The 16,604-nt window shown below is 46.6% G+C and overlaps 1 protein-coding gene across 1 annotated transcript in view; it reads left to right on the top strand.

Moving 5' to 3' along the window:
- ELFN1 (extracellular leucine rich repeat and fibronectin type III domain containing 1) overlaps positions 1-16,604 on the top strand; it is a 129,770-nt gene that overhangs the window by 45,051 nt on the left and 68,115 nt on the right. Inside the window, exon 2 of the mRNA XM_025212380.1 lies at positions 14,677-14,852. The gene's annotated coding sequence lies outside the window, so the exon portion shown is untranslated. The remainder of the gene's footprint in view (positions 1-14,676; positions 14,853-16,604) is intronic.

The following is a 16,604-nucleotide window of genomic DNA, read 5'->3' as shown; positions in this document are numbered from 1 at the left end:
AGCTTCATTTTCAACCAGAAAGACCAAGTGTTCCATTAAAAAATGCCAAGACAAAAGATTTCAATGTTTTCAGGTCTCCTTCCCCCCTCTTTTCAGTCAAAACTATGAATTAGCCTCCAAAATTACACTTTCTGGTTGAATTTTTTTGCCAAAAAATTAATTTGTTTAGTTTTGGGCATAGGAGGTTCATACCTGCTCAGCCTTCAAAGACAGGTGTGTGTTTCAGCATTAGCTGTGGTTCTTTAGCTCATACTTCTAGCTCCAAAAGTTCCTGGGTTCATCCCTGAAGTATCAGCTAGGGTAGAAGCTGTCATGAGAACACAACCTGGGATATTCACCCAGGTCCAGAGCTGTGAGTACCCCTTCCTGCACCATCGCACGCATGCTCTGTCACTCTCTTCCACCCTAACAGGCACCGAGCTGTACCAGGCAAACTCCTCCAGCTAGGATCCAGGCAGAGATGTTCGCTTAACACAGCAGCTCTTTGAAAAGGCAAATAAATGGACAGTGAAACTACACAGATATGTCACTGTGCAGCAATTTCCGTTTAGCATCTGAGTCTAGTGCCAGGAAACCCTGACTCATGAATATGAGATCAGAAGGAGAGGAAGAAAGCAAGTGGCTCATTAGTACTGTTTTAAGTCAAGCCACGCAGTGGAAATCAGAAAATATACAATTCTCTAACGACAGGGTTGGCGCACAGCACCCTCCATGTTCCCTACCCTCACAGGATCAGGTGGTGCAATTTGTGCCCATGGGAAAATGCCAGTGATGGTTCTGGGTGGGCACCACCCATCTGGCTGTACTTGCCAGTTGGCGACATACACCCCAAACCTTGGTCTTGCTGAGATGGATGGCAGCACTACTACTGGCTTTGCCAGGAGTAAAATTTGGCCCTTAATAGTTGTCAAGCCCATGGGACAGATCCAGTTCTTAGCTTCCTTGTTAACGTTGCCATTGGTTAAGTTCGAAACACCACAGATGTATATCAGGGGAGCTGAGAACAGAGCTACTGTCTGACAGAAAAGCAGGGCCGTCATTTAATGAGTGTCAAAAATAAGAAAAATACCCAGACGAAGCTTCCAAGGAAAAGAACCACCTCAGAAAGAAAATCAAAACCACTGCAATGTTTCCAGAAAGAAAGCTAGGATTTAATTGAGCCTTGCTTATGTCAAGGTGAAAGAGCCGAAGCCCATTGATCTTTCGGCCACGTGGAATATTCTACTCTGACTCACAATTGCGCTGGCTGGCTGAATGACAGAAGCAGCAGTGGGCCTGGCTCTTTCAGCCTGCCATAAGTGAGGCTCAATTAAATAAAAGCTTTTTTCCTTCCAAATGTTTCTGGGGGTTGCATTTCCTCTTCCTACAGTTCTCTCTCCCCTCAAAACCCGAGCTAGTTATTTTGAGCCAAACCCATGCTGGGTGTCAGTCAGCAGGGATGAATTTACACCTTAGGAGTATGTTTGGCTTTTAGGGCTAGGGACAGACATTCAAGAAGCCTGATCCTGAATTGATTCAATCTTTGCAGGTTAGTCTAACCTGGCTAGGCTAAATCAGTTTGTAAGTGTACAGACATTCCAGAAATGCAGGCACATGCCTGCAGTGGCTCAGGTTAGAAGCCAGGGGGTGCTAGAGCAGTCCTCCCTTCCCTTTCATAGTGCTGAGCTGAGGGGGGCATGGTCAGGCCCCTCAGGATGCTCTGATTAGGGAAGGGTCTGTTCCTGTTCTAAAATTACTCTATTATAGTCCTGCTCAACCTCCAGGGGTCTGGAAATTTGGCAGTGAGAACGTGGTGGCAGTGTTTATTGCTGCTCCCCTGATGCCAAACTTGTGGGGAGTCCTGCTGGCCAGATTATGTGAACCTGTGTGTTAGATAGTTGTGACCCTGTGGACTGGATCTGGCCCATGGGGCTGGGAGTTTGAGTACCACTGCTCTGTTATGTTTCTGTAGTCAAGAAACAAGAGAAAGCAGAGGGCTGGCATTGCCAAAGGGTGCCTCAGGTCTAAAGTGGGGGGGTACCTCAAGTCTAAGGAGGGTGCTTTTACCCTAAAAAGGTTGAGACTCACCGCTGGATGAGTATTTAGGTGGTGGAAGCATTTGTTGTAGTGGAGGAGGGTGATGGAAGGAAAGCTAGTTCTTCTGCTTCAGAGGTCGGGCCCCGTTCCACTATGTGCTGTTTGTATGTAAAGTGCAGAGCAGTTCAAAGCAGCAAGGAAACAAAAATCCCAGTTTTTTTTTCCTTAATCTGAAGCTGCCCAGCTGTGCCTTGTAAGTACCAATCTATTACTTCGCAACTTGGTAATTCCAGTGCCCTTAAAGATGTAATGATAGCTAATCTAACGGCATGGGGTACCAAAGCTGCTCAGCACTACAAAAACATTAGGCAGATACTTCAGGCCTGAAAGGGTATGAGGAGGCTGGGATAATAGAAATGGTCTCACGGGCACCCAGTGTAGTTTTCGCAGGGTGGTTTCTGTACAGACAAAAGGGTGATTATCTGCTATCTAATTGGTTGTCTTTAAATTCCCTTCCATCATCAGGGAATTTAAGTGCTGATTTTGCCCTTCATCTCCTAAGCACCAATGATTAGTTTTAATTTTCCAATTCCTCAGGCCATGGTCTTACTCACCTGACCACAAAGCTTCCACCATCTGCAGTCCAGCCCAAGAAGGGATACATCAGGGGGCTCTCATCACCCCCATGCCAGTTCCTGCAGCTCCATGCAGGTTATAATAATCAGGACCTGCTTCATGCGCATAATTAAAACACCTACTGTGCTTTTAAATAGTTTGAAGAACCTTGTGGCTTATTATTTGTGTGTGAGAGAGAGGCAGCTAGAAAGTAAGCAGTTTCTGTCTTCTTTGGAGGAAGACTTAAGGAAGCAGCTGGGCAGGAAAAGGTATTGGGTAGGGAGCTAAAGGTCTCGTGTCCATGCAGTAGGGCAGGGGTAGGCAACGTTTTTTGGCTGGAGTGCTGAAAAAACCACAATGTCTACCTTGGAAGGTGCTGGAGCGCCGACATGCCGGAGCCTGGAGCAGCTGTTTGCAGCCTCCCGGCTGCAGCCGGCCCACGGAGCCCGGTCAGCTTGCAGCAGGGCTTGCAGCCTCCCGGCCGCCTGCTGGGAGCAGCCTGGGCTCCATGGCTGGCAGCAGCTGCTTAGAGCCCGGGCTGGCGGTGGTGTGCCGAGCAAAATGGCCTTGCGTGCCATGCTCGCCACACGTGCCAGGGGTTGCTGACCACTGCAGTAGGGTAAGACGACAAGAGACAGTGATGATCTGCTCATCCTCGGGGGACGTATATTCTCCATGCACGCCGAGGGGAAGCTGGCGTCTGAAGCGGCGTGTCTTGCTGCTGAACAGAAGTATTCCAGCGTGACTCTTACACATGTATTCCTCTGCACCGTCCCAGTGCCTGCTGGGAATAACTGAGGCAGACAAGGAGAAATGCAGCTAGGATCCACCTTTTAGGGAGAGAGGGGTTTGTTTTTTTTTAAAAAGGGTTGTTTGTTCTTTGTCTTCTTCCTAGTGGATAAAGAGGGTTTGACTCTGTGTGTGTGTGTGTGTGTGTGTGTGTGTGTGTGTGTGTGTGTGTGTGTGTGTCGGGGGGCAGGGGAATGTGATGAAACCTGACAGGTAGGTTTCTACTTCTGCAATGAGTGTCATGGATGAGCTTCCTCAGAGCATGTGTTTTGGGAGCTCTCAATTATCGATTAATGATTTTGCTTAGGTTCAGTCTTTAACAAAGACATCGTTTCTCTCAAGCATTAACTAGTCCCCCCAAATTAAAGTGGTCTTAACAGAAAAAATTAAGAAAGAGGTGTCAGGAGTCCCTGTAACTGAGCTCTCCCTCCGTTCTCCAGACAGCATCACTTCACTAGTCCTGCAGCTGCCACGTGCCTTGTTTCTGCTCATGTTTAGCTGTGCGGTGATGGACCACCGGTAGAGCTGTAGGGCAGGGAGGCCACGGCGAGCGTAGCATGTAGAACGCTACAGAGCTGGGTAATTGTGGGTTGTGTATGTGGGAAGGGTCTCCTTTGGGTTAGCTATTAGTTTTGGGCGGGGTGTGAACGCTTGATTCAGCCCCAAAATGGCACTGAAGCCAAATAGTTTCAGCCAAAATGAACAAAACCATTTTTTAAAGAGAGTTGGAAAAGTTTTGTTTTGGCTCCTCTTTTTTTTTTAAAGGGAATAATGCATGCTTTGTTCGGAAATGATGTCTGTGTCTCAGAAACTGCCAAAATGTAATACAAAACCATTTGAAAGGGGTTAAAAACTTGATACAAAATGTTTGGTTTCAAGTCAAATGAAACAATTCAGGTGACCTGAAATGATTTTTTTTTCCCCCTGAGAAAAATGAAAAATTCTTAGTTTGGGTCAATGAAAGGATTTTTTCCCCCAACTTTTCAGTTTGAGCAGTGAACCAAAAAATCAATTATTTGCACTGTTCTACCACAAAATCTTCCAAGCTTGACTAAAGCTGAATGTTTAATGTTAAAAAAAAAGTAAAGGGAGCGGGATGTATGTGAGCAGGGAAGACCTTTTCAGGCTTTTTTTTTCCTTTGACATCAGAAAGGAATAGAAGATGCACATCATCCCCAATATTATCTCCATCCCCAGTCTTAGGTCACCTTTGGAAGAACAAGAATAGTTCAGTCTCATCCTCTCAGACCATCCTTCCCTTACTAGCTTACTAAGGGCTACAGCTTCTACCCACCCCAGGCTGAAGCAGATGGCAAAATGAGCCTGCTTCTCTCTGTGTCACGGAGTATTATCCCCCTAGAAGATTTTTTCTTTTTAATTTCAATTCCTGTAGAGTTTGAAAAGCCCTTCAAGTTCACTTGGGCTGATGAATCGGTAATTGAGTGTACCTGTGTGATGGGCGCGCTCTGCATTTGTATCAGGCTGTGTTTGTTTTCCGCAGCTGCAGATCTCTAGAAGCTTGAGAGGCCTTTATAAAATCCTGCCAGGAGGCTGCCTTCAGCTCCAGCTTTGCCTTTCACAACTAGGCAGCTAAGGCCACCCTGATTCCAGGAGCTTCATGGTTCATTTAAAAACAATGAGATGTTCGTACATGGAAACCCCCCCAACCATTCCTTGCCAGCCTACAGGTGGAGGGTGGTGTCAAACTGCTGCTGTCTTTGGTGCTTGCTCCCCTCATTTTAATCTCTGCCCCGGTGATCATCTCTATGCTCTGCTCCAGATGCTTGAGTGATGGTCCTGAGGTTCCTCCTGCCCTCTGACTTCTTACCTCTTTCTGTGTCTCCTCCTATGCCATTGCTCCAGGATAAATCAGCAGCTGGGCAGGTGCATTATAAGCAGGGGGCATTACACCTTCCAGTGCACAGGGCACTGCCAGAGGAGAGATATCCTAGGTCTGATCTGGCACTGCTAGAGACTGGAGCAAGGGGGGTGCATTGGTGTGAGCACTCCTGCCCCTGCCACTGCTGCTGTCCTCATGCTTCAGGGAGCAGCTCAGCTGTGTGGAGAACCTGGCTCAGCCACGGAGAGCAGTGGTGGTGAGCAGGTTGGCCCTTCTCCTGGCCATCAGGGAATATGGTGGGGGAGGCGAGCAAGGAGCAAGCACTGGAAGGAGGAACCTGCTCGCTGCAGCCACTGGCACTCAGCTCCCCATGCAGCTGCTCTCCACAGTCCCCAGCCATAGCAGGGCAGCAGTGGCCCTGGCCCCCACCTTGCCTTCAGGCCAGCTGTGGACTGCAGCAGTGGTTTCAGCAAGAGGCAGGATCCTCCCTTCATGTACCTGCTTTCTGCCCAGCTCCCTGGTATCCCCCCATCACCCCAGGGGCTCCATGCTCTGAGCAGCTATGTATTGCACTGCGCCCAGCTTTAGTACAGTATGGATCCACCCACGAATAGGGCTGATTCCTCAAAGATGATGCAGTGGGATATAAATTAACACCCTTTGGAGACTTTGTACCCTGGGGGCTTCTCTTAAGAAGGGCAGCTGGAGCGACTTCTGAGACAGCACAGCAGCCTAGTAGACATTGGGAAACACTTTGTCCTCAATATTGGCATCAACATTAATCCCACTACTAGATGCCAGTCTTCAGACTTTAGTCTGCTGTTTCACTACTCAGGCTTGCTCCACTGGCAAGAGAGCTAAGCACAGTGTATGGGAGGAGGATGGTCCATGGATATTCAGACTTGCCAGCAAGTTTTAGTTCAGCAGCATTTGTGGCCTTCTCCTCTTTACCTTCTGGGAATGGGTGAATGCTCAACTGGTGACCAGCACCAGATCTCCAGAGAAGTAATCATGCAGCCCAAAGGCTGACTTCTCATTAAAAACGAATTCCAGCATGTGTGTTTGATAGTCAGGTTGGAAATTCATAGTGCGGTGTGACTTTTGTTTCATAAATCCTCCAATCAGGGAGCAGAAGCAGAACCACTTAGCTTATGTCTCTCATCAGCATGGCATGAATTTTGAATATGGACTATTTTCAATAAACTGTTAGGTTGATATTTGTACGGGGGGGAAAATCGCATATTATTTCTATTAACAAATAAATGTGAGAACTTTGCAATCTGTGTGAACATTTCGTGGACATAAAACGAGGTGAAAGCTGACAAGCAGATTATTCATTATGCATCGTTCATTCAGCTCTAATTGCTAAGTTTGAACTACTGCTAGATAGACTGTGATGTCTTTGTAAGGTGAAGTTCAGAGAAGTGATGGTACAAATGACTCGGTGTTAAGTTAGTCTGTTCTTTGAATGCAGAAAGAATTTTTAGTCTAGTCTTGGGACCTTCCCTCCTCAAAAAAAATCATATTCACATATTTTTGGCATACTCATGCCCAAAATACAATGCACACCTTGGTTTTGAAAAGAAGGAGGGAAAAAAGATCTTTCCTTGTGGCAAATAACTGAGTAGCAAGAGCTAGAGCAGAGCCTGCTCGTTGTTCTGCTTCCCTTGACCATAACTGGCAGAAACTGTTCTTACCATAGTTATCACATATAACATGCACAGAAATTCCCAGCAGCTGCTTTTGAGTGGTTTCTTTGTGGGGAGTGCATGTTGTATGTAAGAAAATATGGTACTTTCAGCTGATGTCACTAGGGAACTCAGACAGCTGTTGGAGAATGAGCTGTACTCTATTTTGACTTGTGCTTCCGTAACAGAATTATTAAGTAAATTCTCTTTGCAAAATTGAGATCACAGGTTGTGTAGCACGTACATCTCAACTGCCTCTAAGCCTCACCCAGATGAGACGTCTGCCAAGTCAGACGGGCTAGTGATGGCATCTGACCTGGAAAGAACCAAAGCTTACTTGCAGATCTCAGGTAGAGTTTGCAGGACTTCCCCTTCGATGTGGGTGGAGGGGGAGCCAAAAACTTTGCCTCTAACTTATGTCTGTTATGAAATCTTGGAGAGGAAGTCAATATGGAGCTCCACCGTATCACTTTTTTGATCGTTCTCCAAAATGGAGTCCTTAAAATCTCTCCTTTTCAGCCTTTCACTCAACACTAGCTGTGGATAGCAGATTCATTCTTCCAGAGTCCCTTCCATGATTTTTTCTTCTGCCATTTACAGGACTCTAAACACTTATCTAAACACTGAACCAACATTCAAATACCTGCATGAAAACACCTCTTGTAATGGCGGCACCTTAAAAACACATTGTTCTTTCACTGTTGTCCTCCTCTTTCTAGTTTAGATCTTAGGCTTCATGACTGACCTCCAAGTATCAATTGTTTTGCTGTGACACTTCTCAACCTTGTCTTACTGATTGATTATTCAATTATGTTTTCCATTCTTCTGATGACTTACAGATTGCCAAGTAGATGCCCCTTGCATTTGCTCTGTAATATTAGGTCTTCGTTTCTCACAATTCGGTAGCATTTCTTCTGTATTTCTGTTCTGCTCCCATCCCTCAGTTGTCTTTCTTTTGTCTGCCTGTCTTTGATGTCTGCGTTGGAAGGGGAGGGTGGGGGTCTTCTGTGAGTGCTGTCCACAGTTTGATCAGAGAGATGCTAATTAAATCTGAGTTTAAAATGCAGAGCTGTAGTCCAGTTTCCCTGAGAAATAGGGATGTGAATTTTGTGACCAAGCATAGTAAAATCAGACTATGTATCCCTTAATCAATGGTGCATTTGGCAGGCAGAACACTCTGGAAAAACTCCTTGTTCATATTGGTCAGAGAAACAGTGCCAAAATTATGTGAGGAACAGCTGTATTTAAACAGGCTCCTAGCTAGACTGCTTCTGACATTGCTGGGGGTGAAGCCTAGTGCTCGTCCCAGATCCATCCATCTCTCTGTGCCTGTCTGAGGTTGTCCATCTTTCTGATATTTGTTCGAGGCTTGTCCCAGCTCTGTCCATCACTCTGACATTTAATTAAGTGCCCTGTTTTCCTAAATCTTACGCAGTGTGTGTGTTTTCTCTCTGAAATATAGCCTAGGTCACGCCTGCATCGTGGCCACTGTTATTCTGTACTTCTTTATTCATTCTCTGGCACCCCAGATGGGAACATCGCTTCACAATGTAGGTAAATATGGAGACCTGGAGACCCTGCCCAGAAATGCTTATAACTCAAGTTAAGAGAAGAACAACCAGAAGGGGAGGACGACACAGGGGAGGAACTGGGCAGACAGAGTGAGGGCAAAGACAGTAGGATCCTATAGTCATTTAAGAGTGTAATGTGAATGTAATATGTGTAACAGCAGGAGGAACCGGGAGCAATCTGCAGAGCTGTGTTGACTGTTCATTTGGACTGCAACTCCCAGAAATCCCTGATGAATCGAGATTGCTAGTGGGAACTGCAGTGGGTAAGAGCCACAGGGGTGAAATTCCTGTGTGTGTTGCTAATGCATCAACAGACCCACGAGTCACATATCAGGGCACCCCCATAATTGGGACATTTGAGACAGGTGTGGCTGTCCTGCAGAAGAACCCTGGATCAGAGAGGTTCATTGCTATAAGATTACTGAGGTCAGACAAGAGCCCAAACCTTAGAGCGCCAGTTGGTAACCTTCAGTGGAATGCAGGAAAATTGGAACATGAGTTCAAGTCAAGTCATCATGGCCTGGAGCCTGAGTAAGTGAGAGAAGTGCCAAAAGTCCTATTGGAATATGCAGATGTACCATGGAGACCATGGCCTAGGGCATACAGGTTTAACAAAGCACCAGATTGATACTGGCAATGCCACAGCTGTCAAACAGGGGCCTCGAAGAGTACCCATTTGTGGCAGGGCTGGGGTCAAGCAGTGCTGTGACACCCTCTGGTGACTGCCCAACTCCTGCCACTTCACTTGGGCCCTTCCCTCTCACTGGCCTGATGCTGTTTGAAGAGAAGAGTATGGGAGGCTGCCCAAGGCCCAGAAGGAACCTAGTCCAGTCACTCTCTGCTGGTGTCTGGGGATGCCAAGTGCCTTAGGGGCTGTGTTCATAGCCTCTGACCTCCACTACAGCCTTGCAGGTGTTACCAGTTACCATCACTGATTGTTTGGCCCTTCAGGCCTCAGAGTCCTCGTAGGAACCTCAGCCTTCCCAGCTTTGCCTCCTTTTATCTATCTGGGTTCCAGGCACCTTAGCCCCACTGTCAGGTGGTCTTGGCTTCTGAGCCAAACCCCTGTTGGCCTTCACCACTTGTCATCCTGTGTCTTGTTCTGCATGTCATCCTGGAGCATTGGTTCGTCTGACGAGATGGACTGGCAGGAACCCAGCTCCTACTTGTGATCAACTTGGCTGGCCACTAAGTTGATCCGTGCACTGATAAGACTGGTACCATATACCAGTGCAGAAGAGAAATTGGGGTATGATGTGTGTGTGTGTGTGTGTGTGTGTGTGTGTGTGTGTGTGTGTGTGTGTGTGTGTGTGCGTTAAGCACTTAATCAATAAATGCAGCATCTTGCCCTATCCTCCCTCATAAGATCTCGCTCTTCTCTCTCTCTAGTAAAGGATCGGCCCACATGGCCTGTAACCTACTGCAGTCTGCCCTCCCCAGACTATGGGCTCTGACCCTCATGGCCTCAACTCCTCCCTTCTGCCTTTGCTCCCAATCTTGTGCAACGTGGCTCCGCTGGAACTCATTCCCCTGCTCCTGGAAGGACTTCCTGATGTGCCTCTCTGGCATACTGTGACCTTCTTCTTCTCCTGATAGTCACATTCAGTCCACCAGTTTAGTTATAACATAAAGATAAGCCGTCTACCTAACCAAAACCTCCCCACTATAAGTGGACAAGCACCCTGAGTAAACTAACATAAAGAGAAGGAGAGTTATCACCGTAACTCAAACATCTCTGGCCTGGATAAATGAACGTAAAGGAAAGACAAGCTATCACTGGCATGAAAGTCATTCCCTTCCTTGGGTAAACACCAGAGCCTTCCCACTCCGGAGTCCTCATCGCACTGCCCAGTGAGTTCGTTCTGGTCCATGTACCCCAGCGCTTTCTCCCTTCGGAGATCTCAGCTCCTTCAGCCAGGCCCCTGTCTCCTGGTCTGCTACCCTTATCTATCTCCAGGGTGTTGCCTTATCAGCATCAGGTGAATTGCAAGCTCCCACAAGTGTGTGCCCCTAGGACTAGTGAGCTGCCTACTCCTCATCTGCTGCTACTTAAGTCTGGGGTCCTCACCCCTTGTCTCAGCCGCTTGTCTGCTTATGTGGCAGGCTTGGCTGTATGCCTCCCTTTCCAGTAACAGGGGCATCTAGCTCCCTGTTACACCATCCATTTCCAGCAGGTGTTTGATCATCAGCTGCAAGAGATGGAAGAAAGAGGCATCATCAGGCCCTCTGTCAGCCCATAGGCTGCCCCTTTGGTTTGGTGCAGAATAAAGGGGGAGGCGTGTGGGTCTGTGTGGATTATCATAGACTGAATGATGTTAATATTAAGGATGCCTACCCCTTACTTTAAAGTGAAGACATGCTAGACTTCCTGGCCAAAGCTTAATGGTTCTCTGCCTTCGATCTGGCTCGTGGGTGCTGGCAGGTGGAAGTGCACCCAGAGGACAGAGCTAAGACAGCTTTCTGCACTAAGAAGGGACTTTTTGAGTTGAATGTTATGCCTTGGTGTATGTAATGCTCCTAGTACATTTCAGAGACTGATGGATATCATGTTAGCAGATTTGCAAGGGATATCCTGCCTGGTGTACCTGGATGATATCATTGTGATAAGCCAAACCTTTCAGGAGCACTTGCAGAAACTGAAAGTAGTATTTAAGAGGCTGAAGGAAGCCAATTGTACTTACCAAATGTCAGCTTTTCTGCAGGGAAGTGAACTTTTTGGGATATGTGATCTGCGTGGAAGGGATAGGCCCAGATCCAGAGAAGGTGGAGGCTGTTCAGGACTAGCCAGTACCTTGAAATGTAAGAAAACTGTGCAGCTTCTTGGGTCTAGCTTCCTATTATAGAAGATTTGTGGCAGATTTGGTACCACTGCAAGCCGCTTACGTAAGCTCTCCAGTACGGCAAAGTTCGTTTGGACCAGGGTATGCCAAGATGCCTTTATAGTGCTAAAGCGGTAGTTAATGTCATCCCCTATCTTAGCATATCCAAACCCTAAGTTACCCTTCTTGTTGGACACTGATGCAACTGATGTTGGCATCGGAGCTGTTTTGTCGCAAGTTGAAAGAGGCCAGGAGAAGGTACTAGCCTATGAAACCTGAGCCTTAAACAAATGTGAGCACCCGTGTGCAACTACAAGAAAGGAATTGCTTGCTGTGGTGACCTTTACCGAGCATTTTTGATACTTTCTCCTTGGGAGACGCTTCATGTTAAAAACAGACCACAGTTCTCTCCGGTAGCTACACAATTTCCAACAACCTGAAGGACAGCTGGCTAGATGGCTAGAACAGATGGCTGAGTTTGACTACCAAATAGTGCGTCGCCCTGGGAGACAGTGCCAGAGTGCTGATGCCTTGTCCCATAGGCCTCGCATAGTGGAAATTGAACTTAAAGCTGAAGCAGTGGGCATACAGCCACTGTCAGCAATAGAGACAGCCAGGGGTGAACCAACCCTGAATACAGAGGAAGCCAGAAAGTTGGCAGATTGGTGTACAAGACAGCAGGAAGATGCTGACATTGCAAAACTAATAAGGTAGAAGAAAATCGATAGTGAGGAGTTCCCTGAAGAGGGGCAATGTCATCTGTGCCTGAAGAGGTACCGGGTAGTATGGCCTGAGCTAAGCATTAGGCAAGGAACATTGGTGTGAAAACGTCCATAATCTGTCCAAAGAGCCAAGCTTATTCGAATCGTGGTACTAGGGAAGGAAGTACCAACAATTCTGCAAGCTCTATATATTCCAGTATGGGGGGATCATTTGGGCATGGAGAAGGTCTCTCATAAGGTCCGGTCTTGGTATTTCTGGTTGGGTTGGATAAAATCTATTAAGGACTGGTGCAGGTCATGTGAGGTGTGTGGTGCCCAAAAAGACTGAAGAGAAGTCCCAGGGCCCTTGTGGTCTTCATGCAGGCTGGCCAACCCCTGGAAGGGATAGCAATGGATATCCTGGGTCCCCTACCCATTACATCACATAGAAAAAAAGTATGTTTTAGTAGTGGCTGACTATTTTTCCAAGTGGGCAGAGGCATACCCTCGCCCTGATCAGGATGCTCAGACTGTGGCAAAGGTGTTTGTTGAGAGATTTGTGTGTTACCATCATGTACAATGATCCCTACACACTGACCAGGGGAGAAATTTTAAATCTCAACTATTTCAACATATGTAGTGACCTTCTGGAAATCAACAAAACTGCGCCACACGGTATCACCCCCAATTTGATGGATTAGTGGAAAGAGTCAAGCATACTCTGGTTGACTTGCTGTCCTCCCTAATGAAAGACAATCAGATGGAGTGGAATGAGATACTCCCTTATGTCATGATGGCCTACTGGAGCAGTGTGCAGTCATCTACAGGATATGCAGCATATATAGGGGGGGTTTGATGGGAGATTTGCTACCTGTTGATGTTGTTTCTGGAGTAAATATATCAGAAGAATTTAACAATCCATCTGAATATGTTACAAAGATGGCAGGATACCTAGTTCAGTTAGCCAAGTTGTTAAGAGACATCAGGCTCGAGCCACACAAAGGCAAAAAAAACCTTACTATGACCTCAGGGTCACTGGTGTATGAAATGGGAGAGTTGGTGTGGGTACAGAACCAAACCAGGAGGGCAGGGGCAGTGCCAAAAGCTATGTAAGGAGTTCAGTGGCCCTTATACAGTCATTAGGAAATTGCCTGAGAGTGTCTATACATATGCTGTGGGGTGGAGGCGCGGGGCACTTTAATTAGACCAACTCCGAGAGCTGCTCTAATTGCAGCGCCCACAGCATCGTGTATTCAGTGTCCTGCTCTTCAAAATGGTGGCAGGAGCACTAAAGCATGTTCAACAAGCTTTAGTTAAAGCGCCCCGCCACCATTTTGAAATGCGGGGATGCTGAATACAGGTGATGTGGAGGCTGCTGGAGCGTGCTAATTAGCACACTGCAGCAGACTTGATTAATTGAACCTGCTCGGACACAATTAGCACGTGTCGGAACAGAGCTCCGTCACGTGTATAGGTGCCCCGAGGCATCACATGAGCTGGCAAGCAGGCCTGGTGGACAAACATCTGTAGTACACGATGATCAGATGAAATCCTATGCGTGTTCACAGGACAGAGACCCTGGCCTGACAAAGGCGCTAGGGAGACATGCTCGTCAGCAGCCAAAATGTTGGCAGAGGTCTCACAACAGAACCTTTACTAATGCAGCCCCCAACAGTGCTGCCAAAGGATGCTTCTGGACCAAGAAACATAGGGTGGGATCCCCAGGCTTATGGAAATGATAATGAGGATGAATGAGCATCTGGGATAAGATCAAGGTTGGGTACAACAGGGGATACCGAAAACCTACCAGAGCCAGTGAGGGTCCACACCCCTGAATCCAGATGTTGACCACAGTGAGTGCAGAGAGTTCCCAAGTTGCTTAGGGACTATATGGTGTAACTTTAGTTGGATGCGGGGGCGCATGCAGTTAAAAGTGGGGTTGGGGGGTAACATAATGTGAATATGTGTGAATTGCTTGTCTTTGACCTGTTCCCTCCCTTTGGCCTGTTGGCTTGTGACCCTAGCCCCTATGATTTTCTGTATAAAAGTGGGAGCCCCCCTTGCTTCTTGTGCCAGTTTCTGGGCCTGCAGGGTTGGCACAAGAGGCCAGTGTATGTATTTTAAGACTGTTTAAAATCTGCACAACACCGGTTTTCAGACGTACTGAGGACCCACCGCTCCAGTGTACATTGACCTGGGCCCCTATATCTAATTTAACAGTTACTATTAGTCCATTGACGACTAGTCCTTCGTCAGGTCACTGATGATCTCTGTGAGCCCTAGATGCACCGTGCTTGTCTCCTTCAGGCGCTATCCTGCATTTCTCCCATTGTTTTTACCTCTGTTCCACGTCCCCCCTCTCCTCCCTCATTTCTGATATCTCCTTTGTACTTCCTCCTCTACAATGGCTGGTTTGTTTTTCCTGTTGATTTACCACCTCCAACAGCTGATCTTATAGCTGATATGAGTCCCTTCTGTCCTATTTTGGTTCATGTCTGATGTCTTTGCCATTGTCTCTGATCCATTATATTCGCTCTCTCTGATGATTGATCCATTGTTTTCACCAACTTCTTTTTCTTTCTTTCTTTTTTTTTTACGACCTCTGATGTATTTCCCACTTTATATTTTTCCTTGCAGTTCAAATACTGGGCTTGGTGACCGCTCCTCAAGGATCCCTAATGTTGCACCCACTGTGCCTGTCAGCAAAAAAAAAAGACTATGAGTAGACAACCTTCATGACTTTAGTTGAAGAAAAATCCTTTGGACTGCAGCTTTCTGATGTCAGGAACCAGCAGCAAAGCACAGGCAGGAAGGTAAGAGGTGACCTTTTCAATCAGACCTGTAGTGCGCAGGCAGGGGTGGAAGGGCTGGGGAAGACCAGGCCGTGGGGGAGGACTGCACAGGTGGGTCACACCCGTCGTTGGTAGAGTCTGGGTACATGGAAACAGTGCGCGAGGGTGATCTCACAGCTTTGGATTCCAAAAAAAGTTCTGGGCCAGTGAATACCGTGGCATGGATAAAGGTAGTGATCCAGAAAAGGGTCTCTCCCATTGCTTTCTGAAAACTCGCACAGCCTGATATCATTCTGAAAAGGCCCCTGTTCAGTGTGCAGTCTAACCGTGTAGCTCGTCCATGAAGAAGCAATGCATGGATGAAACGGTTGGCTCTGCCCTCTTGTTGGACTGCACTGGCAGTAGAATACACCATCGCGAAAATCTCCTACGTGGCAGTCAGCGTACTTGGCCACGTGTCTTGAGAACTCGTACAACAAGGGGAGCATTTTGTAGCCAACCTAGTCTTCAGTTGTAAGGAGTGTTACACAAGGCAGTCCCAGCAGCGTGCCCTGGGCCACGCCACCCCGTCATCACGCTGGCTGCATCTCTTTACCTCGAGAATCATGTCCATAAATCATTAGAGGTGGGCCCGCGCTGCTCAATCCAGACATCCTGAAAATTCAAAATGTATTCAGAACCCCAGCTCAGAACCAGATCTGCACTTTGCAAATGGATCACATCTTTAAGCGAGTTGGGAGAAAAAACCCTAGCTGCAAAGTTTTATTGTCTATACTGAATTCAGAGAGGGAGCAGCGCTTTGCAGACCCTGCTGTGAGGAGCAGCTCGTTGAACAGAAGAAAACAAATACAACATTTGGCAAATGTTGCCTTTGTTATTTCTAAACCTCTTTGGTGTTTTGTTACATGTAAAGAAAAATCACAAGTGAAAAACTGACAGCGTTCGGATTATATATTAAGGTATCCAGCCTTCCAAAATACTTGCTCAGATTTGCAGTTAGGTAGCTGCGTCTACCTTACAATATGCATGTGAATTAGTAGACAAGTATCCTTATTTGCTGAACAGGGAGAAGCTTGAAAATGGTTGAATCAAGCTGAATTCTTGAAAAATTCACGTCTCCTCCCTCCCTCAACACACTATATGACCCGCTTGGCTATGCAGTAATCATGGGCATCTCTTGACTCCTGAATGATGACCCTTCCCTCTAAAACACAGCTTGGAAGAGAGAGCTGGGTGGGTTTCTTGTCTACAATGAATTTGCATTCTCCTATTGAATGTTAAGGAATACAGAGAGGCTTTCTTCCTTTTATTTCTCCCAAAGCAGAAATAGAGCATCTACTTTCATCCTGGCTTGCACAAAATTGTGTTTTACAAAGCAGAAAGAGAACATTAGGTTCACATCGCCAGTGTAATTTAGTTTTCTAAGACTAGAGTTTGCCATGAAATGACTAGCTACGTAGAGCTCCAGGAATTTTTCTCTCTCGTCTTCACCTCAATCCCATTAAAAGAGTTTTCTCCTATCCATCGAGAGAGATAATTTTTGTATAAAGAGGTGCAGTCAAGCACTTTTTTTTTGGTACCATGTAACTTGTTTTTTTTGCCCTGTTATTATTCAAAATATGCTTTTTAAGAGGACAAAAGGGAACAGGTTAATGGAAACAAATTTCTGTAGGAAAAAGCCCAGCTGGATAAAAAAGATTATTTCTGTTATTTCTGGGGAAGACAGGTGGATTTGAGTAAAATGGGTCTTAAAAAGTGAGCTTAAACTTCTTT

This window comes from Alligator sinensis, unplaced genomic scaffold (genome assembly GCF_000455745.1).
Source record: "Alligator sinensis unplaced genomic scaffold, ASM45574v1 scaffold1517_1, whole genome shotgun sequence".
In the NCBI taxonomy this organism is placed as follows: domain Eukaryota; kingdom Metazoa; phylum Chordata; order Crocodylia; family Alligatoridae; genus Alligator; species Alligator sinensis.
Note: the sequence above shows the minus strand (reverse complement) of the source record. Positions and strands in the feature narration are given on the sequence as shown.